This window comes from Aquarana catesbeiana, unplaced genomic scaffold (assembly GCF_042186555.1).
Source record: "Aquarana catesbeiana isolate 2022-GZ unplaced genomic scaffold, ASM4218655v1 unanchor237, whole genome shotgun sequence".
In the NCBI taxonomy this organism is placed as follows: Eukaryota; Metazoa; Chordata; class Amphibia; order Anura; family Ranidae; genus Aquarana; species Aquarana catesbeiana.
Window position 1 is genome coordinate 443,252 of NW_027362665.1, and position 11,615 is coordinate 454,866.

Here is an 11,615-nt window from a genome sequence, read left to right on the forward strand (position 1 = left end):
TTTGAAAAAAAACAACCCTGTCAAGTCTTACAGCTGGTGCATACACATTAAAAATTCTAAAACTAAAATCAATAAACTGAAAAACACCCATTATACATCTTCCTGGGGTAATGATTTTATGCTCCAGCAATCTAATTTTGTCACTTCGAATCAGAATGCCAACTCCGGCATTCCGATTTCCACATGCAGGTGACCATACAGTCTTTCCTTTCCATTCGTTCAGGCCTGGCGGGTATTTTATGCCGCATTCCTGTAGGCAGACTATATCATGTTTTAATCCATCTAAGAAATCAAACACTATCGCTCTTCTATTCACAGAGCCAATAGACCTGACATTCAAAGATGCAATAGTCACTGCCATTTTATCATGAAAAAAAACAAATTACAACCGAACAAAACTTATTCCATTTCTTCCACTCCTCCACCTTTATTTTCCCCTACCCTTCCTCATCTTGCCAATACAATCGGCGAATCGGGGGTCTCCCCCTCATCAGAGGAGGAGATTATCCCCAAAAGCGCCGTAACCTCAGTCCTAGCTCTTTTACATCCACTTTCTATTATACTCTGACCTGGAGGCAAGGACCCAATCTCTTCCATGCCCACCCCTTCACTCCAGTCAGAAATCTCCATCCCAGCTGTAACAGGGTTAATTTCCTCCTGAGGACCTTCTCCCTCCGCTACTTCCATCCCTGTCTCTTCTACTTCTTTATCTTCTGTCCTCACTCTCTCTTTAACAGCCAATTCACATTTCAATTCTTCTTCTCTCACTAAGTTGGCCTGTAGTCCCGATATTTGCATATGCCCCGCCTCCTCCCTTTGGTCATCAACTTGCGTCCCGCCCATTCCTCTTCTTCCCGCACTTATCACTTCTCTTGTCTCAGTTACCACGCCGGAGCCATTGAAAGCCACGCCCCCTTCGGCGTTCCTGCGCCATCTTCCTTACTGGACGCCGCACTGTCACATACTGCTGACACGCTCCCCTCTCCTATTACCACCTCCTCCTCCATTCATTCCCCATCCTCTATGATCCCATGCTCAAGGATGAGCTTGAGGGCCTTATCCCAGGCTTCTGCCCGCGCTGTAAAAGCCTCCGCCACTGCCTGTACTTCGGGAGCTATCTCAGGACCACGTGACCTGCCTGAAAAGCCCCCCTCACAGCGTCAGCAAAGGAAAAGATCCTGCATCCAGCCTTCACTCTTTCAGGGCAGTCCCTAGCAAGGTCACCTGGCGTATCACACAGGTCACACTTCCTAGGTTGTCTGCAGTCTTTTGATACATGACTATCATCCCCACATTGCCTACAACATATCTTTAATTTACAGTCCTCTTTCTCATACCCGTACTTGTAACAGGTCCTGCAAAAGGGAGGTTGACCAGAAAAAAACAAAGAGCACCTCTCCCCTGCCACTGTGAAAAACGGGGGAGGGTAAGTATAAACACCATCATCATCCTGATTAAACTTAACCTTAAACCTCACTTTGCTCCTATAAATACCAAATGTGTTTTTAATCTTTGTGCCTGAATCAACCATTGAACAATATTTTAATAAATAAAGTCTTACCACTTCCTTCTCAAGAAACGGGTTGTAAAAATGGACCACAATATCTCTCTTTTCTGCTTCAAAAGGGTTTCAGTCTTAATTCCCTCCCAAATTGGGGCTTCATCTCTTACTTTTTTTTGTATTCTTCAAATGCACGCAGACAGGAATCCTCCGAATGAAAAGATACATCATGAATCCCGGTTGCAAGAAAATCTTGCAGTGCATATATATCGCTTACCGTTATACTCAGAGCTTCCATCAGTCTTCAATAACTTTCTTCACGGTGAAAATTCTCCTCATCTCTGGTCCGACGACCAATCTAAAGGATTTGGGTAGAGCACGACGTGCCATACTTCGTCCGTTTCGTCTTGGACACCCCAAAAGCGGGATCCAAAGACTCGCCTTCTGCCGACCACACTAGGTTCCCCCAGTCTGATCGCAGCCAAAAGGCCAAGAAGCAATAACCCAATTATTCTCTTTTCCAAGCGAGCGGCGGCCTGGCAGAAACGAAGAGCTCGCTGAGAGGTGCCCGTCTGCCCTTCCCCCACGTCTAGACTTGTCCCCCAAGCCAGCCACAAATACACAACTTTTCACACCTGCCAGGACAACACTGGCAGGTGTGAATTAGCCAGGACAACACTGGCAGACACCGGATCAACGGTTATCACCCATCCTTGGTATTCATACTTTTCATCAGCCGTGACTTTTACCTCTTTGTTGACATAAGACTTTTTGGAGATACAACAGCTTTCAGCTTAACCTATTGACTGCAGTTCTCAAACAGGACACTAGATGTCGCTAATGCTCAGTGCCCCATTACCACCCGAACCAGTGTTTTCTGGGCTTCTTCAAAATTAGCCAGGACAACACTGGCAGACACCGGATCAATGGTTATTACCCATCCTTGGTATTCATACTTTTCATCAGCCATGACTTTTACCTCTTGGTTGACATAAGACTGCCATTCCATTAGAGTTTTGTCAAGCCAATTAGTCATCTTAGCCAAAAGGCAGAGAAGCAATAACCCAATTATTCTCTTTTCCAAGCGAGCGGCGGCATGGCAGAAATGAAGAGCTCGCTGAGAGGTGCCCGTCTGCCCTTCCCCCACGTCTAGACTTGTCCCCCGAGCCAGCCACAAATACACAACTTTTCACACCTGCCTGCCTGGGCTTGTGGCCTAATCCCTACCTGCTGGCCAATACACACCTTTTTACCACCTCATCCACACCTGAAGGCCCTTTTGACCTTTCACATAACAATTAGGTAAGCCAGAGTACTAATTGCACTGATCCAGGTGTTTCTCGTTGATGCCCAACGAGGGAAATCATTTGCATGGCCACGCCTTCTGGCTACGACGTGGACGAAGATGGGAGACACAGGCTGCAGAAGAGGGCTGCACCTAACCAGGAGATACTGCAATACCAGGTCGATGCGTGGAATGGGCAGAGCAAGCTCTTCTTCCATCTCCCTGTTCTAAAAATCCATTTAATATATGGTCCCCAAATAGGGGACATATCAGATATTAAACTGATAAGAACAGATTTTTTTCGGTGTTTTTTTTTTTTTTTCTTTCACTTTGCTTCATTCTTTTTGTTTCAATGAACAGAAAACTGTGCAAGTGTGAGTCTCTCACTGGCTTGTCAGATAGCCTTGTAACAGTCCTTGTATGCGAGACAATATAATTTCATTAGTGCTACTGCAGTTGTCTGGTCCATAGGGAGGGTCAATGCTTAGTACTCCGGCCACACGCAATGTGCTCAGTGCGTCTCCCCGCACAGTAACAGGAATATTGTTTTGCTCCAGCCAACTTTTCAAGCTCTGTTTTCTGGTCTCCAGATCTTTACTGGAGTGTAAACTGGTTTCATAAAGGCTGAACATATGTGAAAGTCTCTGTGACAGACCTAGCCGAGAGAGAGACATTTGGAGGGGACTGAATGCTAGCCTCTTGCTGATCGATCGTGGGCCCTGGCATTTGGGGGAACGGTGCTCTTTGTGAGCTGTATGCCTGGGGACCGTTGAGGTGGTATTACTGTGGATTCGGGTCCTGGTCCCCCAGGACACACAGACTCTGGAGACCCTAGATTTGCCACATTAGAAATAGTGGCTGATTCATAATGCTGGGACAAATACTGTTAGGAGATGCTGATGTCAATTCCAGCCACCTGTCTGTCTGTTGCCTGCTAGAATGTGTATTGTAAATAAGTCTAGTATGGGATCTAAGAGTCATTAGATCCCCATTGTTGTTTGTGTTAATTAACTCTGATATTGTGTGAAGAAGAATTCTGTGTTGATTTGTGATAATGTTGATTGGGTTTTCTGAGCTACAAGACGGCCAGTCTGGCCTAAAGGTCATGTCTGAGTCATCTAGGCTGCCTAAAGGGATTAGTTAATTAGCCCATGTTAATTAGGTTTCTGGTCACAGGTGTATGTTCAGAGTAATATGAGCAGGAGGTATGCACCTCCTCTTTTACTGTATAAAAGAGCCTGTATTCCTTCCAATAGAAGAGATTCCTGGTTGAACTTACATACAGCCTGCCTGGTGTTTGTTCTGAGCTACACAACTGGATTAGAACAGCACATAGCTGTAGTTCTAAACCCGGAGCATCGGATGACCGAACCATCAGATGTTGCAATCTGCAATCGGATTCTATAGCAGCAGAGGAGTGTCGGGAGAGTGGAACAGAGCGAGCAGGGGCTCGTTACGGTCTCTTTTTAATGATGTCATCTGCGTCATTGATTGCCTCTACATTTTGTATGGCATGCCCCATTACCACCTGAACCAGTGTTTTCTGGGCTTCTTCAAAATTAGCCAGGACAACACTGGCAGACACCGGATCAACAGTTATTACCCATCCTTGGTATTCATACTTTTCATCAGCCATGACTTTTACCTCTTGGTTGACATAAGACTGCCATTCCATTAGAGTTTTGTCAAGCCAATTAGTCGTCTTAGCCAAAAGGCAGAGAAGCGATAACCCAATTATTCTCCTTTCCAAGCGAGCGGCGGCCTGGCAGAAACGAAGAGCTCGCTGAGAGGTGCCCGTCTGCCCTTCCCCCACGTCTAGACTTGTCCCCCGAGTCAGCCACAAATACACAACTTTTCACACCTGCCAGGACAACACTGGCAGGTGTGAATTAGCCAGGACAACACTGGCAGACACCGGATCAACGGTTATCACCCATCCTTGGTATTCATACTTTTCATCAGCCGTGACTTTTACCTCTTTGTTGACATAAGACTTTTTGGAGATACAACAACTTTCAGCTTAGCCTATTGACTGCAGTTCTCAAACAGGACACTAGATGTCGCTAATGCTCAGTGATATGCTGTGCTGTGCAGTTTTCTATGATATGTTGTATTTCCTGTGTATAGTGTTGTACTTGTTGGTTTCTTTTTCCTGTCTGTGTACTTCTTGCCAGTTATGTTCCAATAAAGAAGTCAGTTCCTGTTACTCCACAACGTCTGATCTGAATTGACTCCGCTGCACCTAGCAATCCCACTCTGCAACAGGTTATGGGCCCAGTGTCCGGATAAAGTCATACAACCAGGTGCGACCCAGGCAGAACAAAGCCTCGAACGGGACACAGTGTGGCTGATGCGGAGATCGTCATAAGGAAGGTTTCCAGTGACATCTCCTACAGACAAGTAAGACTGTATATAAAGGAGGGAAAAAATGGCCGGAAACTCAGAGCTTAAACTGTTAGTGGCCAAGCTGAACAATGTCTTCAACAAACTAGTTTCTGTCAATGACCTTTTCCTCTCCAAATCCCTTTATCTTTTTGCTATAACCGAAACCTGGCTCCAGGAATTCGACACTACCTCTTCAGCTGCCCTGTCCCACAGTGGCCTCCTCTAGACACACTCCACCAGACCCAGTGGACAAAAAGAAGGTGGTGTCGGACTTCTCCTCTCCCCACAATGCACCTTCCAGGTACTTCCCACACCCCCATCTCTTTCGAAATGTACTGCATTCGTCTTTTCTCTCCAGCTTGTCTGAGGGTCACAGTCATTTATTGGCCTCCTGGACCAGTGTCATGCTTTCTGGATGACTTCTCCGCATGGCTACCCCATTTTCTCTCATCCGAAGTGCCTGCCATCATCCTAGGTGATTTTAACATTCCAATCAATGTTAATACTGCTACCACTTCTAAACTACTCAACCTAACCTCCTCTTTTAACCTAACACAATGGACACAAACCACCACTCACTCCAATGGCAACACTCTCAACTTCGTATTCTCCCATTACTGCACTCCCTGCAATCTCTCTAACACACCCTTTCCTCTCTCTGATCACAACCTTATCTGTTTCACACTCTCCTTGTCTCCTGCATCCCATGCTGCCAACCCACAAACCACTACCCGCAGAACCCTTCGCAACCTCAACCCTTCCCTTCTTCACTCTGCTACTGATGGCCTTTATGACAAAATTGCACCCTGTCCTGCCCAGATCTAACCACTTCCATCTACAACACCACGTTGTCATCCTCCCTAGACATACTTGATCCTCTTTCTACATGCAGAACCAGCCCCCATCTGCCACAACCCTGGCAAACAGATGACACCAGAAGTCTCAAGAGACACAGCCGTGCTCTTGAGCGAGCATGGCATAAATCTAAATCCCTGCAAGACTTTACCCTCTACAAATCTGCCCTTCTCAAATACAACTCCTGCCTCCACACCGCTAAACAAACCTATTACAACACTCTCATCAAAACCCTCTCATCCAAGCCTCATCAACTCTTTTCTACCCTTTATTCCTTACTTCACCCCCCCACTGCCCCCACCCACCAATTTGCTTACCGCTTAACAGATTGCCAGCCATTTCAATAGCAATATCTACAGAATTCGCAAGGAGATATTCAGCATTCAAATTCCTCCCTGTTAGGAATACTCTCCTCTTGTGATCAGTCGAACTCCAGATGTATTGAAAAGCAGACAGTTTATTTCAGATGTGTCACACAAATGGATGATGCTTACAAGCCAAAAGATGCAGTAAGAATCATACAAAGAGATGTAGATCCCCCTCCTAATACCTACAATAATATAGCTATAACGCTTCTATTGGCTGAGGAAACACAGATAGCGTGCCTGGTACAAAATGGTACTTTATTTCGCTAATTAGTGTTTCCTGTACATTCTTGTTCTACCATATATGGTTAAGCCTAATCATCCTACAACTTACTATGGAGTTAGTTAAAGCAAACGATACAGCAAGTTAATACAACAATGTGCTCAGAAGTCATCTTAAGAAAAGTCTCAGGGTTATTGTTTTTCTAATAGTCACACAATAAACATTTAAATCTTTTCTAACATTCCCTCCTCTTGTGTGACTATTTTATCTCAACACATTTCGATGATAGCCCGAGTGTTATACACTTTCAGTCTGTATGTCATTAAGTTGAGCTTCAATGTCCACATAGGTCTCCTCAGAGATAGGAAGGGTTTCATACATCGTTCTTGAGACTGCGGTTTCAATCAGTTTTTGTGAAAGTCCTCGAATACAGGGAATGCAGCAGCATCCGCAAGTGACCAAAACGGCCAATGCCACAGCAATTGAGATCAAACATGATGCGATAAGCCCAGTCCACTTACTGAACCATCCTTCAAGCCAGTTTGTTAATGGATCATTAATACCTGAGTTTTCCACTAATTCATTCGATAGAGCAGTCAGTCCTTCCAAGGCTCTGGTCACGGTCCCTCCAGGAGCTGTATTATTACAGATAAAGGTGCAACACATGCTACCAAACATTTTACATACCCCTCCTCTTTCAACTAGGACCATATCTAAGGCCATTCGGTTATGCCATGCCATTAGAGATGTGGTGGCCAACTGTTCTGTTAGGCCCTTCACAGCGTCCCTAGTATAGTTTACAAATCATTGTTCGTTATAGTATATATATTTAGTTAATCCAGTCAACATTTTTATCTATAGTCACCCACCAGAGAAGAGACTCAAACCCAGCTGTCACCTGATTCCTGGCCCTAAACTCATCCAGCACTCCGTGCTCATCTATGTAGATCCGAGAGTCAAATGACCCTATGGGAGACGTGTCCCTCCGATACCATTGGTGACTCTTAGTCCACGGGTGTTCTGACAGGATCCTCAGGGGCATAGCCAGCTGGACCATAGCGCAATTCCCTCGGGCATTGGCCAGTATCCTAGCTCACAGTTTCTTATCCCCACACATCCACCAGACATCAGCTCTCTGAATGTCATGTTCAACCCAGTCACCATTGCCCATGTTAATCCTCTCCACACAATAGTCATCGGGTAGTGACCCAAGATCCACCCCGCTAAGATTCCCTGGGAGTACAAAACAAGTAAAGTTGCCCGGATAAGCAGCAACCGCTGGAGGCATCTGAGGTCTCTGTACTGGGGGAAACAACAAACTCAACGTGTGACAGGTAGAATTTGTTTCAGGTTTATAGCTCTTATTATACAATCGCAACATACATTTTAAACCTCCTGGATCTGTATTGTGATCTAGAGGAAAAGGAATAGTTGCTAAATGTAGTCTTGCTCTGGCACAAAGTAAACAGTTTTCCTTTTTTTAAAGTTTTAACCATATACCTCAACCATTCTAACCACTCATTTTTGTCCTTGGTATCCTGTCTCCAAAGCTATAGCATCTTCTACTGTTAGTAAATCTTATAGTTTTACTCAGAACTTCTATTTTAGTATGGCGTCACTTCATGTCTCAGCGGCGATTGTTGTTTACACAGCGCCGGCTCTTGTTTTATCATGTGAGTATATCTCCTAAACTTTTTATTAAATAAAGCTTTTTTAAACAATATCACACTATGGTCATTACTCTTTCCCTTATGTGATATCTCGGTGGAAAAGCCAGCAAAACTTTTTTCAGATTGCCCAGCAGAACTCCAGAGGGCTGCACAGTAGCTCACACTGTGAAGGCATAACACCCCTGGGGGGTAATGTCATCTGGTGAGTGCAATCACATTATCAACACGGATAATATCACCTGGCACCACTGTCACTTGAAAGGTTAATCGGCACCAAATTTTGATGAAGCATGGACACTGTTTTTTTTTTTTTTTAAGCACATCCCTTTATTTATTGTATGGACTTATCTACTAATAATTTAGTGTTTGCAACAATTTCATCATTTGTTTTGGTTTTGAATGTGGTCGTACTGTGGTGTAACACAGAGACGTATATTGAATTGTGCATTCACATTTTTGTTGTTTGTTTCTTTTTTTTTTAATTTATTTTTCACTTCTGCTTAAAGTTTATCTATTGGCATAATTGGATTTTTATTCACATATCAGATTTTTGATACAGGAGACATCCATATTTATCACTTAGCCAACTAAGTATTAGATCACTGCATTTCTACAGTTCCAGATATTGTAGATCATAGATTTTAGTTTGCGGACTCCAGAGGGTGTAGCACACCAGTTGGATACCCTATCTGAAGTTCAGCACCTTCAACACACACACTCTGATATACATCAACAGGGGGTGTAACACTATCACTTGTATAGGTTATTTTTAATTCTTGCCCCCAGGGGGTGAAACACAAAAGTGGTTTACTGCATCAGAGGTTTAATATATAAAGTAGTTGCATTTGTTTAGATTTTTGGCACTTATATATATTTTTATTTGTTTTTTCAAACACATTTTGAGACCAACAGACAGAGGATGTATCACAGTTAATTTTATTTGAGGCATACCTCCCCTAATATTTTACATATATATATTTTTTTAATTTGAAGGGAAATAGCGCCACATCTACACTCCCATAATCTACCTTTTCCTGTTGTCAGGTTTTATTAGGTAGTAATACCTTGAGGAAAAATTTTCCTGAGGGGTTCGTTCCTGACACCCATGCTCCCATAGAGTACAACCACTGATCTTCCTTCCTCGACTCCTTTAATGTTATCAATAATTGTTTACAGTTCTTACTATGTGTGTAGGGGGAGTTGGCCGCTTCTGTAATTGAATCTTTCCTTTATTCCACTCTTTTTAGACCCTGGTAGATTATAACCCCAATCTTGATGTGCTGTGGTCCACAGGGTTTGATCCCATGCTTGACATCCTGCCCTATTCCAGAGCCAGCAAATGTATTTATCTGCCCATAGAAGTCCTTTAGCCCCAGTTGTATCCCCGCAATTTGACAGAAGTCTACCGGTATAGTGCTAGTTATTCCCTCTATAAAGGTTAGATTCAATGCTTTTCCTGTTCTTTCCCAACCCAAAGGTTCCTCTGCTCTTCCATAACGTATAACCCCTTTTATGGATGCCTCTACTAGAATCACCAGTAACCCAAGGATAATTACTGTCCCTTTTATCCTAACCAGCTACAGAGTTCCAGCGGATAGGGTAGGGGAGTTGGAAGGGGAGGGAGACTTCACCGGTTTGAGACAAGTCCCACCTTGTGCGAGACCTCCCTTTGTAGCCGGACTTTCTGAACCTCTTGTAGCCAACTGGCCCTACTCTACCTGTAAAACCTTTTTGCAATGGGACTGGTGAATCCAGGTAGACCTCTCTGCAATCCTTATCACAGTAGGGGTAGTTAGGAGGACCTTGAAATGACCATCCCACCTTGGGGAGTACCACTGCTTTTTCTTATTAATTTTTGTTAAAGCGGGGGTCCACCTATCTATCGTTTTTTTTTTTTTTTGAGTTCATTCACAAACTTTTCTTCTCAGCATTACATACTCACATATTGTGTGTAATATGTCCGCCTGTGTCAGATTTTGTCGGAAAGAATAACTTATATTATTCACTGCAGGCGGTTTCCATCTTCATTGTGGGTATTTGAAGCCCATAAGCATTTATTTCCTGGATGTGGTGAATGCTGTGCTCCCAGCATTCACCGCTCGTTCCCGCACATGCTCAGTGGCATCCTGGGAAGCCTGAGACTAGCTCCCAGGAGTCTGGGAGAGGCTAGAAACACACCTACTCCCACGGGAGGAGAACCAGGAAGTGCTAAGAAGAATAGAAAAATAAAAGGTAATTACGGCAATTAAATTTTTTTTAAACAGCATGTCAGCATCTAGGCAAGGAAGAGAATACATACAGATATTGTTCAAAATTTGGGTGGAACCCCGCTTTAAGACCCAATCTCCCACATGCACCTTTTCATCTTCTTGAATTGGACCTTCTAGGACAGAACAAAAATAATTAGTACGTCTTTGTCTTAACAGCCTAGACATGTATTCTGCTAGTGTGTGCTCAGACTCCTCAGTAGGTGTTTCATTTGGTTGTAAGGGTATCTTATATGGCCTTCCATGTATCATCTCAAATGGGCTTAAACCTTCTTTTGTGGGTGTGATATGCATACTGGTCACAACTACTAGTAGGCAGTACCTCCAGTTTTTACCTGTTTCTTCCATAGCTTTCCTCAGTTTGCTTTTTTAGACTGCCATTATGTCTTTCCACCAATCCAGCTAATTGGGAATGATAGGCACAATGGTATTTCACTTAAATTACCATCACTTCTGTCAAATGTTGTATAGTTTTATTTACAAAATGGGGTCCATTATCACTGTCTGTGCATCTGCACTTCCTGTCGGGAATTTTCCACCCATTTGGTCAGGGTGTCTATGATTAGCAAACAATATTTCTTCCTTTCACATTTCTCCAATTCAATAAAATCCATGCAAATGTGTTGGAATGGATATTGCGGTGTGGGAAACTTCCCTTTCCGTGGTCCTATGCCTCCCTAAGCATTGTATCTTGCACATATAATCCATTGAGAGGAAAAAGTTTTTTTAGTAGTTAGTGAAGCCAAAGGCTGTACATACCTTATTTAACATCTCAGTCACCCCCCTGTTTGACACATGAGTTACTCCATGTGTCAATACTGTTGCATACCGAAATAAGGATTTTGGCAATACCGGTTTTCAATCAGGTGACATGTAAATGTTATCTATACTTGTGCAACCTTTTGTTTTCCAATATTGTTTCTTTGTCTCTAAGGACTGTGTAGTCTACATTATTTCATACCTTAATTTAATGTTCTAATTTCTAAAATACCTCTAAAGGTTCAATTTTGTACTCATTCATGTAATCACTAGATACCCACCCCATAAAAAGGAACTCGCCTCAT

The 11,615-nt window shown here is 43.5% G+C and overlaps 2 protein-coding genes and 1 pseudogene across 2 annotated transcripts in view; 2 read left to right on the top strand and 1 right to left on the bottom strand.

Annotated features, from left to right (window-relative positions):
* Positions 1 to 11,615, top strand: part of LOC141122012 (uncharacterized) — a 373,719-nt gene that overhangs the window by 312,512 nt on the left and 49,592 nt on the right. The gene's annotated exons all lie outside the window — the stretch shown is intronic.
* Positions 1 to 11,615, top strand: part of LOC141122023 (uncharacterized) — a 313,410-nt gene that overhangs the window by 246,212 nt on the left and 55,583 nt on the right. The gene's annotated exons all lie outside the window — the stretch shown is intronic.
* Positions 2,929 to 3,154, bottom strand: LOC141122072 (U2 spliceosomal RNA; annotated as a pseudogene).